The 21,039-nt window shown below is 50.4% G+C and overlaps 1 protein-coding gene and 1 long non-coding RNA gene across 18 annotated transcripts in view; one reads left to right on the top strand and one right to left on the bottom strand.

Moving 5' to 3' along the window:
- Positions 1 to 21,039, bottom strand: part of NOS1AP (nitric oxide synthase 1 adaptor protein) — a 277,804-nt gene that overhangs the window by 109,551 nt on the left and 147,214 nt on the right. Inside the window, exon 1 of one of the 15 annotated variants that reach the window (XM_072814416.1) lies at positions 15,921 to 16,140. The exons of 12 other annotated variants lie outside the window; for them this stretch is intronic. The gene's annotated coding sequence lies outside the window, so the exon portion shown is untranslated. Of the gene's footprint in view, positions 1 to 1,705; positions 1,824 to 15,920; positions 16,141 to 21,039 lie in introns of those variants that run through there. 2 more of the 15 variants (XM_072814419.1, XM_072814421.1) reach the window with 2 other exon arrangements.
- Positions 15,863 to 21,039, top strand: part of LOC140626668 (uncharacterized) — a 39,210-nt gene continuing 34,033 nt past the window's right edge. For all 3 annotated transcript variants that reach the window (XR_012025718.1, XR_012025719.1, XR_012025717.1), the window contains exon 1: positions 15,863 to 16,528. This is a non-coding gene — a long non-coding RNA (uncharacterized lncRNA). The remainder of the gene's footprint in view (positions 16,529 to 21,039) is intronic.

Here is a 21,039-nt window from a genome sequence, read left to right as displayed (position 1 = left end):
GTTGAAAAACCGAACTTTCTCACAAAATGTCATCCACAAAGATGGCTACGTTTGCTCAGATCTCAGCATTAAAAACACAAGGATAACACCTTTATAGCTAGGAATCCAGGATTGAGGGACATGCCTAAACTGTCACTTATTTTTAAACTGTTCTGAGAAAGGGCTAGTATCCAAGATTTAAAAAGAATTTATCAAACTTGACACCTAAATAACAAATGATCTAATCAAGAAATGGCCAGAAGACACGAACAGACATTTCTCCAAAGACGACCTGCACATGGCCAACAGACACATGAACAAATGCTCGACATCACTCAGCATCAGGGAAATACAGATCAAAACCACAATGAGACACCACCTCACACGGGTCACAATGGCTAAAATTAACAAGTCAGGAAACAACAGATGTTGGCGAGGATGTGGAGAAAGGGCAACCCTCTCACGCTGCTGGTGGGGACGCAAGCTGGTGCAGCCGCTCTGGAAAACAGTAGGGAGGCTCCTCAAAAAGTTAAAAATAGAGCTACCCTATGACCCAGCAATTACACTACTAGGTACTGACCCCAAAGATACAAATGTAGTGACTCGAAGGGACACCCGCACCCCAGTGTTCATAGCAGCAATGTCCACAGTAGCTAAACCATGGAAAGAGCCCAGATGTCCATCGACAGATAAAAAAGAGGCGAGATATATATACACAAGGAAATATTACTCAGCCATCAGAAAAATGAAATCTTGCCATTTGCAATGACGTGGATGGAACCGGAGGGTATTACACTGAGCGAAATAAGTCAGTCAGAGAAAGACAATTATCATCTGATCTCACCCGTATGTGGAATTTAAGAAAGACAAATCGTAAGGGACTCTTAACCATAGGAAACAAAGCGAGGGTCGCTGGAGGGAAGAGGGGTGTGGGGATGGGGTAACTGGGTGATGGGCACTAAGAAGGGCACGTGAGAGGCACCTGGGTGTCTCAGTGGTTGAGCGTCTGCCTTCGGCTCATGACATGATCCCGGGGTCCTGGGATGGAATCCTGCAGCGGGCTCCCCGCAGGCAGCATGCTTCTCCCTCTGCCTGCGTCTCTGCCCCACCCCCCCGTCTCTTGTGAATAATTTTTTTTTTTAAATCTTAAAAAAAAAAAATTAAAGAAAACGTGACAAGCATGTAGAAGTCTGAATCTGGACATTCTGCATGGGCATCGACCCCCCTCCCAGGGGGGTTCCATTTCACCTGCATCACCCCCTTTTTCCCAAGGACGGCAGACGACACCCCACTCCGCCAAGGAGGAGACAGCACGTATATCCTGCCCTCCCACAAGGCAGAGGGAATCCCAGGGACGTCAGAAGAGCCCACGGTGTCAATGAGATGGAGCTGCCCAGCGCGGCTGCTTTGCGCCTCAGGGTTGGCAGACACGCCGTCTCAAGGCCCATCCATGCTCCACCAGTGGATATTCTATCTCAATCTACCCTTAACTTGTTTCTGGGGGGCTGGGAGGAGGCTTACAACTTTGAGACTGAGTCCTGCATTTAAGGGTCAACAGAGCCAGGCAAGCTGCCTTCAGCAATTAACAGGCTGGAGGACAAGGTCCTTGGAAAGAGAAAACTAGATCTGTCCCCCTGGGGAAACGGGCAGAGGGCTCAGGCCTGGAAGCTGGGCAGAACCTGGGAGAAAGCAGGAGAACACCTTGGCTGTCTGGCCTCAGACTGACCCTAAGCTGTGCTCTGAGGGTCGGTAGGAGGGAAGAGATAGAGCCTGGGCCCCCGGAACCGCCTGTCAGCAGCTGGCGTGACCATGGGGAAGGCGCTCCGCCCTGCAAATCTCCACTTCGTCATCTGCAAAGGGCTCTGCCGAGCAGGGGTCAGCATGACCATCACTTCTTCTAGAAAGAGGTTTCCAAAGGGTTCAGTCCCTCCATCCTGCACATGAATCCCACCACGGAGCTGCTGCTTTAGTGGAGCTTGGCTGAATGTTCACACACGTGTGATGACCTGATTGGCCCTTGATCCTCTGATCTGTCAACTTCATCGGGGCAGGGACGGTGCACTTTTTAAAAACCCTCACAGTTGGTGCCCCAAACGCCCAACAGCACATGCGGACACGTAGGAAGTTTCAAATTAACACATGTTGACAATTGAATAAATGATTAATTGAGCTCCTGAATGTGAAAATGATCTACAAAACAAGAGGCACAATGGAAGCGTTTGTGATGGATACTTGGTGTGGATGATGACAAGAGAATTAATCCTCTTAGCTGCTGGAAACCATTCTGCTTTCATTTAAGTAACAAAATTGCTGCATTTGAAGGACACCATAAGGAGAGGGGCTCTTACAAGCTATCCCATGGTGCCCTATTTCAGGATTCTCTTCATGATCATGCCAAAATATCCAGCTCATCTGTGTTCAGAAGCAGTACTGCTTTATTCTGATCCATTGCTGGTCACGGTGGGAGACTTGGTTGAGTCATCCGGGTTTTAAAAGGCAAGAGGTCTACTGCCTAAATCTGCTGGGCATCTGGTGTTGGACCAAAGACAATGCATTCTGGACATGGGCTAGGCTGAGAAAAGCACCCCACGGCCCACCGACCCCCACATTTACTTGAATCCAACTCTATACCCAAACTGCCATGGGCACCAGGAACCAAAGGAAATTGCAGTGGCCAGAGCCCGGGAGAGCTTGCTCCCCCATGCTGATACATTCACGGGAACAAAGGCCTTCCAAGTTGCACAGAGCTGGTCTGGAGATGGAAGGCCTTTATGCAGGTTTCCAAGGAGATGACTCAGATGCTGTTACCATAGCAACTGTTGCTACCATCTATTGTCCATCACCCCTTGACAGAAAGGCAAGGGGGGGGTGTGGTTTGATGGAGAAGGAAACAAGAAGGCTTGGATTTAAGTCAAGATGAAAACACATATTGGGAAGGGTCCCCCTAAAGACTTCTATGGTATAAGTAACAAAACCTCCAGTGTCCAAAGGAAATGAATCTGGGACATAAGTGTTTACGGTGTGATGTTATTTGTGTTGGGGTCGGGGGTGAGTATCATGGCACATGAAAATGACCTCCACCCATCTGTTGGGTCCTGTCGTCTAGGCTCTCCACAGAAAACACTCGGGTGTATGGGTCATCAGCACGGTCTGCGGCATGACCCCAGAAGCTGTAGGGCCATAAGGAAATGGATGTAAGCTGTCTACTTTTTCCTCTCTTTCCTGCCAAAATGTTTTTTTTTTTTTTCAGGTAAAAGAGGGGCATATTAGAATATGCCCTCAGACTTTTGTTGCTCCTATCTCTTAATACCCACCACCAATAAAGTGTTAACTTCTTTTCAATCGAATGAGAGCAGCTTGTGGGTAAATTAGAAAAGGTCCATTAAAAATAAACATTTAGAAATGCATATGGGTCATGGGAGACAGACTTGGCATGGCGTCTGAAGATCAGAATTTAAGGTCAGTCTCATCCCTTATTATATGCATGACCTTGGGCACTTTACCTGCTGGGTCTCAATTACTGGTTTTATCCCACGGAGACAGTAACTGCCAGTTTACTTCATACAGTATAAAACCTTATCAAGGAACCGTCCTCTTGTGTGTCAAGCACCATGGTGTTGGTCACACCCACAATACCAATAGGCTCTTAACTTCAATTACTCCAGACAGGACTGTTATAACTCTTTCTATGTAATCCAACTTTTTGTTTAGAAAATACCTGGTTACCTAGCCAATTACTCTGACACTAAAAATTACAGGTGACAAAACAGGGTAAGTCCCCACACAGCTTTCTGGTTATTTTCTTACCCAGCCTTCTGATTATTTTCTAATAAGACCATATGGAGGTATCAAGTCTGACAATTAGACCTGGCTTTTCCCCCAAAGTAGTCTTGGGAAGTCAAATTTCAATTGGGAATAGGATGTTGAAGTTAGAGGAGGAATTCTCGGAGGAGCAGGGATGGCCACCAGATACTGTTTGGGGAAAACCAAGGAATGAATCTGGCAGGTACATTGTCGAACCTGGTACACTGAATTTAGGGTAGCGAATGGGAGTTAGGAAAGATCTAGAGTCCAGAAATAGAGAGTAGAAACAATACACTGCAGCTATCGCAATCCAGAAAGTCTTCATGTCTCTCAGATCCTTTAGGAAGACAACGCCACGTTGGAAATCCATCCAACAAGCACTTGCTGAGCTGCCAGGTGGACCCACAGTCCTCCAGATCTGCTCCAGGAAGGGAGCTCCACAAGTCAAAGGAGGCATTCAGGTGCACCGGATGGGGCAGAGAAAAAGAACACACAATTCAGTTCCTCCAATTCTGTACAACTTCCTTATTTATGTTTTTCTTTCAAATAACACTGCTGTGCATTGTTGGGATACTCTTAGATCAGGAGCACACGTCCCGATGTATCATCAGACAGGAGGGGTTAACAAAGAAAGAGGCAAGAGGAGCAAATGCCTTTCCAATCATGGCCTGCTGGCACTGGCTAATCCTACATGCTAGGAGGGAGGACACCAGGACATGCTAGGTGTTCTAGATCTTGTGCTTAGGTCCCTCTTGATAACAATCAGGAACCCCGCACCAAGTCAAGACCACAGAATCAACAGGGGTCACTGAAGGACAGAGGCCAAAGGGACTAATGCCCTTGGTGCCAGCAGGTGAGACTTACACTTGGCTTTAACTTTAATTAGGATTCCCACAAAATGACTTCCGGAGCTTTAAAAATCCCTGACTCCCACAGTTTGCCCAACTTGATGATGGTTGCATTGCTCCTCAACAACAGCTTCACCGAGGCTGATCTCTCTAAGGAGAACAAACTGGTCAAGCTCTCCCCAGATCTCCCCTTGACACACTACCGCATGGAGAGCGCTGGAATGTACCTGACCTATCATACACGGTTATCCTGGCTTCTCCTTCTAGACTTAGAAAGACTGAGGCTAAGAAAGCCAGTAAGGGACTTGTCCCAGGGTCAAGAGCCACATAGGAGCAGATCCCGGGGCCAGAATCGACTTCTCTTGACACTCATTACAGAACTGCTTCCAACCCATTACACCATTATCAACACATGGCCATCCTAAACCCATGCAGACTAACTCTATCTCAGCTCGACTAACATCTCTGACAGCAAGAACTGCGTCTTTTGGCCCTCATGCTCGAACACCCAGCACCAAGTTAAGGTACCTAGGAGGAAAGCTAAAGCATCTCCTAATCAACTCCCACTTCACTCCAAATGCCCGTGTCCACCATAGCATCCATCATTCCGGACTGCCCTCGGGCATTGCTTTCTCTTTCTCTTGACTGGACCGTAACATCTTTAAAGACAAGAGGGGACTATGGCTTACTTCCTGTGTGGATCTCAATGCCCAACACCTATCAGGAACTCAAAAAATAAAAGAGATTCTAAAGCAAGTCTCAAACCACCCACACACATCACTGAAACGTTGGCTATTTCTGGGGCAGGAATGATCACTCTACCCTTCCCTGAAACAATTTCTTTTCTTGGCTCCCAGCTCTTGACTCTTTGGGAGGAATTCTAGCCACAAGGGCATCTGGCCAGCCATCTTTAAGAGGGGTCATAGTGACCAAGAACATCTTTACCCCCTGAATGTGTTAATGTTGGTATCAACAGAATGCTTTAATGGAGCTAGTTTTTGAAGCTAGCTGTGATCTTTAAACCTTGAAATGTAAAGAACCCATCATCACCTAGCAGCACATTAAAATAGCCCACCCGGGACCTACAGGAGAAAAAATGACCAATTCTACTGCCAAACAGAAGTGTCACTTGACTGGTTCTAAATGACACTCTGACACACTCAAAAAGTCAGCATATGAGCCCAAACAGATGTTCTCAGTCTGACCCATTTCTCGACTAAACTTGATTAGTTGGCAGGATATGAAAAGGTCTCACTCACAAAGCAATGTCTAAAAAGCAATGGCTGATGGACATCTGGGTTGTTTCCAGTTTGGGCCACTACAGCTAAAGCTGCCGTGAACACGCACGGACACACACTTGCATTTCTCTCGGGGAAACAAATACCTAGAGGTGGAAAGACTGGCCCACGTGGTAGGCCACGAATATGTGTGTCGAACATTTTAAGGAACAGCCCCACCATTTGCCAAAGTGGCTACACCTTCTTCCAGGCCGCCCCTCCTCCCAGCAGTGTGTGCGAGTTCCAGGACTGCGACATCCTCACCAACACTTGAGAGGGTCACGTTCTTTCGATTTTAGCCCCGCTTAGGGTCAGCCTATTATTTTGTTTTAACCTGCACTTTCCTAACGACTACGGATGCTGAGCATCTTGTCATGGTCTTGTCAGCTGTGTATCTTCTCTGGTTTAGCATCTATTCAGATGTTTTCCCCATCTTTGCAAATGGGTTGTTTGGCTACGGGTGAATCTTGAGTCCTTTCCGCATTTTGGATACGGCCTTTACACAAGAATGTCTGTCTCTAGCAAGTGCTTCCCTTACAGACCAACTATCCTACTGATTTCCCCTAACCGTTCCCTCACCCCACCAGACTCTCCTCCCCCACTCTGGTACCGTAACCATCTAAACATTTCAGAGAGGGAACAGGCAATGCAGGCTTCTAAGCCCCCAGCGTCCCGTCTAGCCACAGTTCACCAGGAAGTGGCAGGTCTTCTCCAATCCCTGACTGTGCTCCGGTCTGCTTAGACCTCACACACTTCGAGAAAGAGTTTACATAAGTATGGGTCTTTAAAAATACATGGACTTTAGGGCCCCTGGGTGGCTGGAATAAGTTAAGTGTCCAGCCCTTGATTTCGGCTCAGGTTGTGATCTCGGGGTCATGGGATCAAGCCCTGCATCAGGCTCTGCATGGAGTGTGAAGCCTGCTTGAGATTCTCTCTCCCTGCCCTCACCGAGCGCACGCTCTTTCTCTCTCATAAATAAATAAGTCCTTAAAAGATATACTAACTTTAAGATGTTCTCAGGAGGGAACATCTCAACCCCCCCCACAGAAATTTTGGCCAAGTCTAGAGACATTTTTGCTTCTCACAACCGGGTGGGGAAAGAGCTGTTCTGACACCTGTAGGTAGAGGCCAGAGATGCCGCTAAACACCCACAAAGCACAGGTCAGCGCCCACGACAAAGAATTAGGTGGAAACCCTGCTTTAGGTCCTCTTGCAGGTGCTGCTTTTAGGTAAAGCAATATAGTGCGAGGGCAACACTGATTTAAGAGCAGGAAACCTGAAGGGATTCTCTTAGCTCCGTCGCTAACTAGTTGTAGATCTTCAGGCAAAGCAACTAACCTCTCAAAGCCCCAAATTCCTCATCTGCAAAACGCAAGGGCTAACCTACATGACCTTTCAGTTCTCCTCCAGCTGCAAAGAGACACAACCCTGTGGCTATTTACTCAAAACTAGACAGAGCTTGGAGCAGCCATGAAACTGTCCTTCGGTTTTCAATACTTCCAGTTTGATGAGATGGCGACAAAGGTTGGTGTGAGGGAACCATCTCTGAGAACGTGTCTGGTGGAGGAGGATGGGGCCAGCTTGCGGTTGTCATGGGGGGAGGGGAGTTGGGGGGGGATGAGCAAAATGGGTGAAGGGAGTAGGAGGTGGTTTCCAGTCGGGGAACAGAAGGGTCAAGGGTGAAAGGCTGGGAACACGGTCAACGGTCCCGCCATAGCGTTGAGTAGCGCAGTCGTCAGATCGCCCCGTTGTACACCCGAGACTCGCAGGACATCGTGTGTCTACTATACCAGAAAAGGGGGGAGATCAACTGCCGACCTCAGCAGGGCCCCTGCCTCGACAGAGATGGCGCAGACGGCTCGGGCTGCCAGGGCCTTGCCACCAGATGCTCCCTAGAGAGAACTTGCCCCCATCCTGGGCCCCCCCATCCGCCCTCCAACTCCACCTGCTGGCTCAGCCCCAACTATCAACATGAGCTCGGCTAAGGGCAAGAGTGTCTCTCACGGCAGAGCAGCTGAGAACCTTCCAGGCCGATACGCCTAGCAGAGTCGGTCTCCAGCTCCAGACGGGGATGGTGTCAATGACGTAGCGTCTCTGAAAACCCAGACAGGGCCGTGGCAGGAGGCGCGGTCACCTCCTAAAGGACCCTGAGCCTCCCCCCATCGGCCTGGGCTGTACCAGCGCTGCCGTGGATCAGGTCCTGTCACCGCGCCCTGGGGCGGGCGCGGATCCTACACCAGCTCTTACAACAGCTGTTCTGTAGGTTCAATGAGATTGAAAATTGCCCCTGTGGGGTCTCTGCAAGGATGTGCACGCAGCGCACGTCTCAGGCAGCCCGGGGTACGGTTCCTTCATTGCAAACGGACTAAAAATCAGGAACGTGCTCACCAGGAGCACCCTGCGTCTCAGGAATAACCTCCCGAACCGCCCACAGGTACTTCTGCTGAAAGCACTGGGACCTCCGCGGGCACCAATGGAGCAAGAGGACACGAGCAGGCCTGCTGGCAGAGAATGCTGCCTTTGCTGCAACAATAAGGACGCGGTGACCCCCCCCTTCCCGGGGGGCGACAGCGACCGTGGGTCGCATCGCTCACCGCCACCAACCCTCCTCCCCGCTTTGCTCCCGGGCAGAGGAAGGCAGGCCTCCCACGGGCAGCGGGAGGGAGACCCAGGAGGCAGGAAGCGAACGCCTTGGCCTCGGACAGGAACATTCTCAGGCTGGGCCGCCCCATCGCCCACTCGTGTGCTTCCCATGAGGCCAGCGTGCTGGGCCTCCGAGCGGCACACTCACGCTCCCCTCGGCCCCCAGACGCATCTGCGGGCAGCTGGAGCGGGGCGTGGGCCTAAGGCAGAGAGCAGCATCCATTACCAGCTTAAAGACAGAAGAGTAGGTTCCATTAGTGACGCCGGGGACTCCTCGTTAATCAGGCTCCCGCACTGCCTGCTGCGTGTGTGGGTGCGTGTGCGTGGAGTGGGGGAGCGTGTAAGATCAGGTCTTCATTAAATTGCTCATTTTGCTTTTTCTCTTCTACCTTTGCCCACCCCCCCTTCCCAAGGGCCAATTAGCAGAAGCAGAGCGAGAGCTGGAGTTGGGACAGTCGCTGTGGAGCCAGCTTCCAAGCCCAGGCCGTGGGCCCTGTGTCCCCTCGGTGCCTGGAGGCTGACGGCCATACAACGAATCCTAACGTCTCTAATATCATAATCACCTTTTTATTTTGCTCAGACGTCCACGGGTCGGGAATGTGAGAGAGGCTGGGGGGCCACCGGCGCTCGGGATTCGCAGCCACCGAGAGGCCCGACGGGGCAGGGCCGGGCACGCGGGAGGGCGGGCTCGCTCACAAGGCGGCAGGCGGTGCTGGCCCCCGGGTCAGGTGAGCGGACCCCTTGGCAGCTGGGTCCCCTCCGAGGGAGGGAGAGCCGTGCGGCCTCAGAGGTCCAGCACTTGTACTGCACTCTGCGGGCCACCCGGAGACCCTGAGGTCAGCCCCAAACCTGGGAGGGGGTAGTCCCACCCCAGCTCCCTCGATGACAGAAGTGTCAAAGATTTTGCAGACAGGTTTTTAAACCCCCACACTGGCCGGCTTGACTTTGAAGGTCCCCGTCCACCTAGGGGGTCAGGGAACATGCCTCACGTATCACCCATCAGGGAGAGCGGAGGGTCGGCTTTTAGGAGATAGTTCAATAAATAGGCGATGAGTGAATGAACAAAACAACAAATGAGCTTCCAGAGGGAGGATCTGTTTTTTGTGTATGTTTTGTGTTTTTAAAGTCAAGTTACTTTCCTTGAGACTCCTTTTTCCTCCTCCACTGCACAGTGGGGGCACCACATCCAACCACCATGGGACTGTGGCCAGGAATAACTGAGGTCATGTATGAGGAAGGATTTTCATTTCCCCCTTAGTATACAAGACTGGCGATGGCACCAGGTGGCCCGTCCGTGTCCACAGAGCTTGGTGGACCGCCACCCCTCCGGCCCTCGCAGAGATCCGTCACCCCGTGTGGCTGGCTCTCCCTCCCCTTGGCAGCCTGTCTCCATCTCACGCTCCTCCCGGACAGGCGGTGTGCGGATCAGAACCTGGTGCCTTAGTGCGAATCTCTCTCCCCTTCTGCAGGCCAGCCTGGGGCGGGTCACTCAATCCTCCTTGGGCTCTCATTGGCATCTTCAAGAGGAGGATAAGATAATACCCTACAGGGAGCCCTGGGTGGCTCAGCGGTTTAGCGCTGCCTTTGGCCCAGGGCGTGATCCTGGAGTCCCGGGATCAAGTCCCACGTCGGGCTCCCAGCATGGAGCCTGCTTCTCCCTCTGTCTGTGTCTCTGCTTCTCTCCCTCTCCCTCTCTCTCTCATGAATTAAAAAAAAAGAAAATCTTTAAAAAAATAATACCCTACAGTCGCGTTAAGGGTGAAACGTGTCTGTGCGCGCTGTGCGCTCAGGTCAGCTAGCATACAGCAGGTGTAATTAGCTACAGTCACCGGCCCCGCCCCTCACGGATCCCCTTTCCCTCTCCACTCCATGCTCTGCCCATAATGAACACCCTCCAGAGTCCAAAAAGAGTTCCGTGTTTTCTTGCACTTCTGTGCTGTTCCATATGCAACTTCCTCTTACGGGGATTAACTTAGAGGACTCAGACCAGCCCCTGGCACATGCTGAGCCACTATCCCAGTGTTGGCAACTAGGACTCTGCCTAGAATGTTCTTTCCTACCTCCTCTCTGCTCCCCTTGGCTAATTCCTCGCCATCTTTCAAGTCTCAGTTCAGATGTTTCCTTCCAAGCTCACCCTCTCCTCTCAAACCCAGGTCAGGGATCTTTCCAATCAGGCTCCAATTGAGAAGTGCACTCTGCTGTAAGGGCCTTCCACCCAGGTGGCTTATGGACCTCTGCAAATGCCACCCTATGAAACAGCAAAGAGCTATCAAGGGCCCGGAGGAGTCTGTCCAGGGGGGTACAGAATGTGTTACCTAATATTTCCCTGAATGGTTCAGAAAGCACCGGATAAGGGTGCTGCCCCAGCTGCTGCCCACAGAACCAGAAGATGAGACTCCTGAGCCACATGCCAGGTGAGGAGGTGTGAGACACACAGTCTCTCTCTCTCACACACACACACACACACACGCGCGCACACGCCATTCAGTGCCACCGGAACTTCTCAGCCAATCCCAGAAATCAGTGGGGCCCTGCATTCAATAAGTTGGCAATAGTTGTAGCTTATTAAACAGGAGACACAGGAAGGCAGTAAAACAGTCTAACCTGGGCAGTTAAGGCGCGGATCTCAATGGGTCTCTAAGGCGGCAGGGAGGGGAGTGAACGTGGGAGGAAGACACGAAGCCTGGTGGTAGGAGCAGAACCAGGAAGCCTGGGAAGCCTGGTCAGAGCTCTGGCTCCATGCTACTGAGGCAAACTGCCTTCCCTCTGTATTGGTGTCTCCAAGTGTCAGCAATAGGGCGGTCTTTCTACGTCCTGCAGCTATTCTGAGACTAAAACCAGGTAAACGTAAAAGCCATGTAAAAGTGGATAGCTCTCTAAGTTACTGTCATTGGGTTGTAGGATTCATTCCTCTGTATTGTCACCCTGCTTCCACGCGGCTTTCCTACAGGGATCCCCCCACCACCACCAGCCCTGCATCATCTTCATCCTTCACAGTGGTCCATCTGTCTTAGCCAGTCACGTGTGACTCCTCTAGATACATATCCAGGCTTCTTGAGGGCAATGGTCACATCAGGTGTCTTCTTGCATCCTTAAAGCTCGGAGCCCAGCACCTGGGCTCCCAGAATACAAACCTGTACGTATATATGTGCAGATGCATACGTGTTTATTTTTCTAATCCTCAAAGGAACTGACCACTGGAACAGCAAACAAATCCCTTCAGTGACAGGCACCAAAGGGTAGTGTTATCTTAGGCCAAATTTCATTATCCTCAAAATAGAGCTCCAAAATCCTAGCTGATGCAGTCCACTGAGTTTTAGAAATAGTTGACAGGTTAAAATCTAATCCAATTCAATAACTGAGGGGGGGAAAAAAAGAAAAGAAAGCAACTTGCATAAGAGAACATGAGCCATAGACCGCAATGGTTACTTGAAAGACTCATTCCAAAGCTGAGCCTCGGCAGCCCACCTGCAGGCACCTGCACATGGGTAGGAGCCATCTGGAGCTCATATCTGATTCGGCTTCAGTTACTCTTATAGTAAAAGACTTTTTATCAAGACTATTATGGTCCCATTAGTTAAAACAGATGTTAAAACAATGAATCACCAAAAAAAAAAAAAAATGTGCATACCTTGAGCATTTTCACATGAGCACAGAAATGTAGGTTTACTGACATTTTCGATGCACACTGGTGATCCTTCCTCTAGGGGTGGGTCCACAGATTACGCAAGGAAGACCTCGGGCAGTTAAACAACACAGACCCTGATTTCTAGTTTGCTTTCCTGCAAGTGCATGAAGAGCTTGAAGATGACACGGACTTCTGGATGCGGACTCCTCCTTCCACGGCTTCTTCTTTCACTTCGACTTTCTTACCATTACCATCTCCACACCTAATTCACCTGCAACTTCTTTTGTAGCAACTCACTTTTTTTTTTTTTTAAACCAGTTTTGTTCGAAACGCTCAACTTCGTTTTCTAAACACAGCAATTACAGGCTATTAGACGTTAAAGCGCTTGGAAGAGTGCCTGGCACACAGTGGTGCTCAATCCATGTTAGCTCCCTCTCCTCCCACTCATTCCATTTATGTCATGATCAAGTTATTCAGTTACAAGAGCAAATTTAACCGGCGCAGACAGGGATAGGCGCTTACACAATTGGCTCTCGCTCTGCACTCAGCCTTCATGGCGGGAGAATTACTGGGACACACAAACATCACATGAGCATAAAGCAACAGCAGCCATTAATAGGTTTTGCAAAAGGAATGGAGACTAGCAAGCAAGTTCAATGAAGATCACCTAAGAGTGGCTTCTCGGATTACGTCCCTTAAATCCCCCACTTGCTTCCCTCTGTGGATACATCGTCAAACCACAGCCAACATGAAAGGCAACACAGGCTGTGACCTGCTCAGAGACACCCAGCTGAAGGAGTTAAAGTGAGGGTTACAGCCGGCCACGCTCCCCTCTCCAAGCCGTGCATCCCTGCTCGGGGCTGCCCGCACCCAAAGGAAGAGGCGCTTGCTTTCCCGACGTGGCACGTCCAGTCTCCCCCAGTCCTGCCTTATGCCCTGTGTTCTTCCTCGTTCGTGACCTGAAGCCAGGTGAGACTACTAACATAGGGCAGCATACTGTGAATGATGCCTTCATTAAAAACAACACCCCGGTCCTATAAAGAAATGCCTGAGTATGAAATGTGATTAATTTTCTCGCAGGCCTGGGGGCGCCTGGGGGGCTCAGCGGTTGAGCGTCTGCCTTCAGCTCAGGGCGTGACTCCAAGATCCCAGGATCAAGTCCTACATCAGGCTCCTTGCAAGGAGCCTGCTTCTCCCTCTGCCTATGTCTCTGCCTCTCTCTCAAATAAATAAAATCTCAAAGAGAAAGAAAGAAAGAAAGACATCTCTCCGGCCTGGCTCATGCAAACTGGGGCCGTGCTGAGCCTAGCCGCGTGCCCGGCTGTGTACCCGGCCGTGTACCAAGTGCTCCACGGGCCTCCCACTCTGCCCTCCGAGGCTGACTGTGAGCAAAAGTAACAGCAACTGTATCAGTTTGTATTTGCAGAGCACACTTAGGTTTTTCAAAATACAAAGCTGACCCTTTCCCTGCCAAGTCTCCCTTTACGTGGGGGTAGCTGATGGCGCGTCAGAACAGGTGGCTGTGTCCACTTGAGTTGAGCATGCTTTTAATAAAGGACTTGGTTATGCTTTAATTCTTTAGCTCTCATTTTTATTCTTGTCAGTCAACTGTCAATTGCCTGCATAATTTCAGGCAGAGGTAATCCAAAGTCCTAAGTGCCTAGAAATTGAGATTGACCAGCATCCCCAACAAACCAGGCACCACCCTAAAAAAGGGATTGCTCCTCAGTGGGCCTTAATGCTGAGTTCTGGTGCAAAAGACGGGAACGGGGGCGGAACACCTGGGGGCTCAGCGGTTGAGCGTCTGCCTTCAGCCCAGGGTGTGATCCTGGGGTCCCGGGTTCGAGTCCTGTCCTGCATCAGGCTTCTTGCATGAAGCCTGCTTCTCCCTCTGCCTGTGTCTCTCATGAATAAATAATGTCAAAAAAAAAAAAAAAAAAAAAAAAAGAGCAGAACGGAGAGAGAAAGTGACCAGCCTAAGGCCTTGGGTGAGGGCATGATTAGTGGAACTCTGGCAATCAAATCCTCAAATCCCAATACCCTGACCTCTTGTCCCAGCAGCTGCATTGCCTTTCCAGGGTCTGTGTTAGAGTTAAATGGCTTAATAAATGCTTTAGTAGATTGAAGTCAATGTTAGAAAACGGATCCTGCCTGCACGATCCGTGGTCCTCCTAATAAGAATTTACCCAATTAAATAAGAACACAGGTCTTAGACCTGAATGACTTTAGCTTTCAGTCTGAAGTTCCTGAAAAGATTAACTCCAGAGTCCCTGCCAGAAAGGAAGAGTCAAGAGTCTTCTCTGGCAAAGCTGAGCCAGCCTCCAAGGTAAGTAGTGGATAAACTGGTTGAAGTTACCACCCTCCCACCAGACACCAAGATCAGTGCACGGATTGTGCTTCCTCGAGGGCCAGAGGTGAGGCGAGGCCCCGATGAACATGTTACCGCCCAGATGCCACACTTCACTCCCAAGTAACCAGCTGGTTAGCCACAGGAGGCTGCCCTGATGGCTGTGGAGAGGGGGGCGGGTCAGGGAGCAAGCTGGTGAGAGGTGGCCCTGAACCTGCCAGCCTCGCTGCGACTGGGGGCCAGCCTGGGCACCCTGGGTTTAGATTTAGAGATTCCATGTCCCTCTCTTTTTCTTTTTTTAGGTTTTATTTATGAGAGACACAGAGAGAGAGGCAGAGACACAGGCAGAGGAAGAAGCAGGCTCCCCACAGGGAGCCCGACATGGGACTTGATCCCAGAAACCCGGGATCACAACCTGAGCCAAAGGCAGATGCTCAACTGCTGAGCCACCCAGGTGTCCCTAGAGACTGGAGGAACAAGACTCCTACCCACCCCACACCCTGCAAAAAAAAAAAAAAAAAAAAAAAAAAAAAAAAAAAAAAAGTGGAGTACTCTTTTCTATTAGGATGGAGAAAGGAATCAGAGGCCCAGAAGGACAGACTTGCCCCACGTCCTCAGAGCTTCGCAGGGCTGCATGGGGGTTGAGGGGGTGGGGAGCATGTGCTTTAACAACAGGCAGGTGGGGTCAAGTCAAGATGGTCTCCTGGGGTGCCCTCGGGCACACTGCTTGAGCTTGCAGCCCCTTAGCTGCCCAATACGAATGGCATGTTGTGAGGGAGGAGTCACCTGAAGATACTTCCTTGAGGATTAAGGAAGATAGCTATGGAAAAACACGGAACACGGATTCAGGCATTTATCAGGGCTCAATACAACGGTCACTTTTGTGCTTAGCAACCGAAGAAACACTGACACGGCACCTAATGTGGTAGGTTTTCAAACCTGCTGGTTGGCATTACAATTGGAGAATGACCAGTGGAGGGACTGTAGGGTTGACCCGCCCTGTAGCACCTAAGATGGAAAGGAACCAAATGAGGTCAGTAATGAAATTCAAAATAGGGACGCCTGGGTGGCTCAGCAGTGGAGTGTCTGCCTTTGGCTCAGGATGTGATCCCAGGGTCCTGGGATTGAGTCCTGCATCGGGCTCCCCGCAGGGAGCCTGCTTCTCCCTCTGCCTGCATTTCTGCCTCTCTGTCTCTCATGAATAAATAAATAAAACCTTAAAAAAAAAATTAAAAGGCCTTCGCCAAAAGTAGGTGATAGGTGAACCTCTTTGGGATGAGACACTAACCAGGACACTGCCATCATGACGTCACACCGGGACTAGGAGAAGGGACGTGAACTCCAGGCTCTATTCCCAACCCGCTCTGAGGATCCTTCTGGCCTCCGTTTCTCACCTCTATGAGCGGGGCCCAACGACCTCCACGTCCCTTCCAGCTCTCAGGTTCTTTATTTCTAGGATTCGTTCAACTGATGAGACAGGGGCACTGATGAGAGAGAGGTGTCGGCCGACAACAGGACCACACGTATGTGCATGTGTGGGGTGTCGTGGGAGTGGGTAAGGCGGGCTATAGCATTCCTGCCACGCCAGCCCCGCGTGGACCAAGGGACGGAACACTGGGAATTAACCGCCCTCACCTTTGTGTAACTGCCTCTTTGCCTTTTGATTAAGCAGAGCAGCATCCGGCCACCAAAGCCTGCCTCCCCTGGGGCACACGTCTGCACCGCTGGCCACGCTCCGAGAGGCTGAAGCCTTTGGCGCTTCAGCCCTGACGATCCCCTGGTGGCCCCTCTACAGGTGTGCCCACGGGTCAGGGCCCACAGAGGTGTGGAGGCCGAGCTGGGGGAGGCAGGGCAAGGGAAGCGAAAGCACCACTGTGAAAGCACCAGCACCGGGGCAGGTGGAGGGAAGCCCACGAGCAAACGTGCAGCCAGGGCCACGCTGGATGCTCCTCAGGCAATCGAATCGAGATGGGGAGAAGAGCGTTCAGTTGCAGGGAGACAGGTAAGAGACCCTTCAAATTCAGGTGCGCTGCGGGAACCTCTCCACCAAGGGCGAGCTGTCAGGATCAAGTCCCCAGGGTCTAACCTCACGACCTTAAAGAAGGTTTTTAAGTGGGTGAAAGGAAAACTCTCCCGTGTTGCATCTTCCCCACGTATGAAGGACTCGCTGAGGGACTTCTCAGATTTACAAGAAGTCGCAGCCCAACTCTCCATGAACGGGGAGGTGGAGACTCAGGCTGCACGCGCCCCTTCCAGAGCAGCACATGGAAGGAGAAGGGGCCGGAGTCAGGGTACAGTTGTGGGACCCCAGGAGGAATGGCCTCTTCTCCTGCGTGAACACAAACTCGCCACTCCATCTGGCCACGAACAGAGGGCAGGGTGTGTTTCGGGGTGGGGGGTGGGGGTCCTCTTCCAGGGACGCTGAACATGCACCTGTGCTTTCTGGAATGGGCTCGGGAGTTCCAACGGCACATTCTGCATCTACATCCTGCGATGTAGATCTTTTCAACCAGACTGGGATGGTGGAGAGCAGGGCAGCAAGAGTTTACAGGAGGGCCTAAGCGGGGAAGGATGGGGATGGAACACGGTACGGGGTACAGAGAGAAGACCAGACGGACGGGCTCTGCTTGGGAGGGGCTGAGAAGCTGGGGCCCCTGGAGGCGTAGGGAGCACAGATGCCAAAATGATCCCGCCGACTTCGCAAGAGAAGAGCATCCACTGGAAGACACTGCTAGAGCGCAGCTGCGACACGGCCACGGCCTGCCCAAAAACGACTGACCGTCCACCATCTACGGAATACGATAGAGCGCTCAGCACCCCATGTGGCTTCCCATCCTCACTTCATTAAACCCACTCTGCTCCAGGGACACCCGGCCACCTCACTCAAGTAGACCCCAAGGCACGTGCAGGTTTGAGAACCACTACACTGGCTTAATTCTGACGTGCACAGACTCTGAAGCTGGGCTGTGGAAATTTGAACTCTGCAGCTACGTCTTGCTACCTATGTGACCAAGAGCAAACTCCCCAGTCTCAATGCATTTGTTTCCCCTCATAGAAAATTGGGAGAAGCAGCCGTACCTACACATTGGAGAGTTATCCCAAGGATTTGAGGGGAGTATCCACGACCGATATTTAACAACAGGATCTGGTTCATAATAAAGTCGAAAAGCACTTGCTTCTTTCAAATTTATACAGTCCGATTTCGAGTCGGTCCCGTGGACCTTCGACCTTTCTAGGCCAGACCACCATAACGCCGAGGCAGGCTAACAGAAGCAGGACACCAAGAGAGTCCCACAAAATGAGCAAGTGCCCAAAACGGTCTCACAGCTGTGTCCACAGACCCCACACGTAACGGTGCAAAAGGTCACAGCACTGCCCATCCTCAGCTCCCCTGGGGAGAAGAAAAAAAGAACCTCTACCTTTTATGACAGAGCAGAGGGGATAAAATGCTTTATACAGAAGAGGCAAAATAAATCAGTTCCAATAATGGCCTTTTAATTCCCTGATCCCCAAGAGGAAAAAAGGAAATGAACAATGACTAGCATTCCAACGATGGCCATTACCAAGCAGCTTTTAACAGAAACAGCATAAACCACCTTCCTCTCATCCAGAAATTCAGAGATTGCAGTTTCTGTCACCTTGGGGACTCCTGGTCATGACTTTTCAAACTCGGAAGAGCATCTGTGTTGCACATTATAAAGCCAGGTTTGCACACTCATTGGAGTCAACTCCATTTTAATTATGACCAACTAGGCCCGAGGGCCTGGGCCCCCATAAGCCTCGGTGCTATGAGAGCATGGATTTTATGTCAACTCACAGTGTGCTCATTAAAGAGAATCTGAAAAATACATAAATGTAGGAAGAAGAAACCAAGCAGCCTGGTACCACTTCCCGAAGATAACCATTGTTAACATTTTAGTGCATTTCCCTATCTTTTATTAATACATAGGTTTCTGTTCGGAGCTGTTGTTGTTCCAAAACTGACATTCTATTTATACACAATGCTATGTGCTATTTGACTTAGCACAATAAAAGCTTCCCCCCTTCCAAATTCTTGTAACTTTTTAGAACATCAATATTCCATTATGTGGCCACATAATTATTATAATTATGAACCAGTTATCAATTTATTGCATCTCAGCTCCAAATCCACGATGGTATGACCAGCTTTCTGAGCAAATTGCACTATTCAGCATGGTAGCCACTAACCACACAGCGATGGGCATTTGGAATATGGCCGGTGTGAACAGAGAAGTGCTCTAGGTATCACACACACACTGGATTTTTTTTTTAATTTATTTACTCATGAGAGACATACACACACACACACACACACACACACACACACAGAGAGAGAGAGAGAGAGAGAGAGAGAGAGAGAGGCAGAGACACAGGCAGAGGGAGAAGCAGGTTCCATGCAGGGAGCCCGATGTGGGACTCGATCCCAGGACCCCGGGGTCACGCCCTGAGCCGAAGGCAGATGCTCAATCACTGAGCCACCCGGGCGTCCCCACGCACTAGATTTTGAAGACCTAGCACAACATGCATAAAATAGCTCAATAATTTTCAGACTGATTACATACTGAAACAATATTTTAGCCAAATTGGGTTAAAAAAGAACGCACTAAAAAAAAAAAAAAAAAGAAGAACGCACTGTCAAAAATCAACATACCCTGGTTCTTTTTTGCTTTTTTAATGTGGCTCCTAGAAAAAGTTTAAATCACATATGTGACTTGCATTCTATTTCTACTGGACCGAGCTGCTGTAAACATTTCTCCTGTGCCAGCTGGCACGACATGAGGTCTTGTCAGCAGAGGGTGCTGGAAGGACATTGCGGTAAGAAGGGTTTCTCCTCCAGGTTCTAGTGCTTTGTTCTCGCTTCCCTAGCACAGTGGGTGACTTCCTGGCCCCTGGAATGTGGGAGACTCGGTGGCACGCATCCTCCCCTCACTGAGTGCCCAGTGACTTCCCCACCATCCAGTGGGCCCCGGACTCCCTCTCTCTCAGGAGATCTAAACCTTGGAGGACTCTCTTTCCAAATTTATCCTTCCTTGAAAATTTACCCTCGGCCCTAGAGCTCTTATTCTCTAAAACTCTTTTTTTTTTTTTAAGATTTTATTTATTTATTCATGAGAGACACACAGAGAGAGAGAAACAGAGACACAGGCAGAGGGAGAAGCAGGCTCCAAGCAGGGAGCCCGACACGGGACTCGATCCCCAGGACTCCAGCATCACGCCCTGAGCCGGAAAGCAGACGCTTAACCACTGAGCCACCCAGGCGTCCCTCTAAAACTCTTTTTACCCCTCACGCAGTTAGTTCTCATTTACTAGTTAATAATTCTTCATATTAAATTTCCCCTGGTCAGATTATTGGTATAGTTTCCGCCTCCTGCCTAGACCCTACGGATACAGAAGTCCCTGATGGAGTGTCAGCGAGGCTCTGAGCGCTGGCCTCGCACCCTCCATCCCCCTTCCAGTCTTTTTCTCCCATATCCTCTTCCGTCCTCCCCGCTGTCCATTCCCTGAAAAGCAGAAACATCTCCACTACACGACTACCACCCTGTCATCATCATCCAGGGAGCACCTTAGGAGCTCAAATTAATAAGTCCATTGAGAGCTATGCCTCCTATTAACAAATATTTACTTAGCTCTTGTTACATGAAGGTAACGTGCTGCTGTTGGGTGAGAGGACACATGCAGAAAAAAAGAAATGGAAAAAGGAAACAGGGGCCCCCAGGTAGCTCAGTGGTTGAGCATCTGCCTTCCGCTCAGGGCATGATCCCAGGGTCCCGGGATCGAGTCCCACATCGGGCTCTCCGCAGGCAGCCTGCTTCTCCCTCTGCCTGTGTCTCTGCCTCTCTCTCTGGGTCTCTCATGAATCAATAAATAAAATATTTTTTAAAAAGAAGAAGAAGAAGAAGAAACTGGCTTCAGCACCTACCAGCCTAGCAAATAAAAATAGAAGCTACAAATCACTATAATATAAAACAAGAGAATCAAGTACAAATTACAAAAATAAAAGGCAGCTGCTAAGCCATTTTGGGTGCCCCCGACTGGCCACAGGAAAATATACAAAGGAAACAAAAAGGACTTTTTGGAGCTGTCCCTCTCCTCACCCCAGGCACCCAGCCAGCCTCTTATTAAGCGAAGGTTCTGCTCTCCACCAGCAGCTCGGACGTTGTGTCTGCCCAGGCCTGGCTCCTACTCTCACGCTGGACCCTGCCTCCCCGGCCTCCGAAGCCACAGGCAGGATACACACCCCAGAGGCAGCCCTGGTGACAATCACAGCCGTCAGGATCAGCCCCACACCCCAACGTCACCCCAACTCCTGCCTCTAATAAGAGACTGAGATAGAGGCGCCCAAGTCGCACAGTTAAGCGTTTGATTCTTGATTTCAGCTCAGGTCATGATCTCAGGGTCGAGAGATCAGGCCCCAACTCAGGCTCTATGCTCAGGGCAGAGTCTGCTTAGGATTCCCTCTCTCTCTGCCCCTCCCGCCTTGCTCGCTCTCTA

The sequence above is a fragment of the Canis lupus genome, chromosome 38 (genome assembly GCF_048164855.1).
Source record: "Canis lupus baileyi chromosome 38, mCanLup2.hap1, whole genome shotgun sequence".
Taxonomy (NCBI): Eukaryota; Metazoa; Chordata; class Mammalia; order Carnivora; family Canidae; genus Canis; species Canis lupus.
Note: the sequence above shows the minus strand (reverse complement) of the source record. Positions and strands in the feature narration are given on the sequence as shown.